Below are 1,444 nucleotides of genomic sequence, written 5' to 3'. Positions count from 1 at the left end.
AGGAGTAGACAGACAACCGACAACTGATGAAGAGACCTTTCTCCGTGTTTACTTGTCCTGTTTTCCACTTTTTTCTCGTTGTTTACGTATTTCATGTCATTTGCACCGTTGGTGATGCCCGGTACCTGTATATATATATATATATATATATATATATATATATATATAGAGAGAGAGAGAGAGAGAGAGAGAGAGAGAGAGAGGAGCAGGAAGGAACATCCTAGGAGAGTAAAGAGAATATAGTCATCAGAACTCTTAGCTTACCATAAACATATCGCCCACAACACCTTTGCAGTGGCTGTTCTCACACCTTCTGAACTGGTCACTACAATAACTCAGAGAGATAACTGTTCGAACTCGCAAGATGCTCAGAGTTACGGGGAACTTCAACATCAATGGAGATGTAGAGAGGCTAAACTTTCCACGCAAGGATGGTGGCCGTGGTCTCAAATCTGTATGGATGTCATATGAAGCACGTATTGTGACTTTGACACAATATCTGTAGCAGAAGAAAGAAACCAGTGGCCATCTTGCCCAAGTTTATGAAGATGAAATCAACAACATAAATTAGGATAGCTAATGAACTTGAACTGAAGTATGAAATAAGAGCTGATACATATCTCTCCCCAAGGAACATTGGTAAGATCTATTTATCAGAACAAAATTTTAAAAAATGGGCCAGTTCACTGAGAATATAGTACATGGATACTAGGCGCGTAAAACACAAACCATAGAAAGGATTGATCATGTCAAGGCTACATCCATGCAGTCCAATTACAAGAGATCCTCATCAAGTAGCTACAATTAATAAGACAGAAAACATTAACAAACAACAAATGAAGGTTGTGCAAGATCAAGACTGAAGACATCGATCACATTATTGCCAGCTGCGAGAGAATATCCTCCAGATATTACCTTCCTATGGGGCATGATACTGTGGTCAGAACGGTCTGGAACAAGATAGCAATAAACAAAACACTTACAGATGAAGTTGAGTGCGATGGGTCAAAAGAGTACTAGTGGAACTTAGAAGTTGAAACAGTCACCAGATTAAAACAAACCGGCCAGGTATTGTTGTGTGGGACCACAAAGAAAAGCTATGTTCAGTTGTGGGAAGAGACTGCTCTCTGGACACAAATATGATTAGAAGAATACAAGAGAAAGAGGACATCTACGGACCATTGATAAGGAGTGGACTCGAGACACGCTTTTAGCTTCATACCTATTATTAATGGAGCAACAGGACACATACTTGCCATGCTGGAGCAACGTATGGCTCAACTTCTCTAGTTACTGAATGTCCTTGCTACCACCTATATTTTTGTTGTTGTTATTATCTATTATCTAAATTTACTGCTGATAATAATAACAATAAAAATATCTATGTGGATATTCATTTGAATATTTAGTCTTTATCTGTATATATATATATATATATATATAT

Source organism: Octopus bimaculoides, chromosome 14 (assembly GCF_001194135.2).
Source record: "Octopus bimaculoides isolate UCB-OBI-ISO-001 chromosome 14, ASM119413v2, whole genome shotgun sequence".
In the NCBI taxonomy this organism is placed as follows: Eukaryota; Metazoa; Mollusca; class Cephalopoda; order Octopoda; family Octopodidae; genus Octopus; species Octopus bimaculoides.
The sequence above is the reverse complement of the archived record's forward strand: the minus strand, read 5'-3'. Positions refer to the sequence as shown.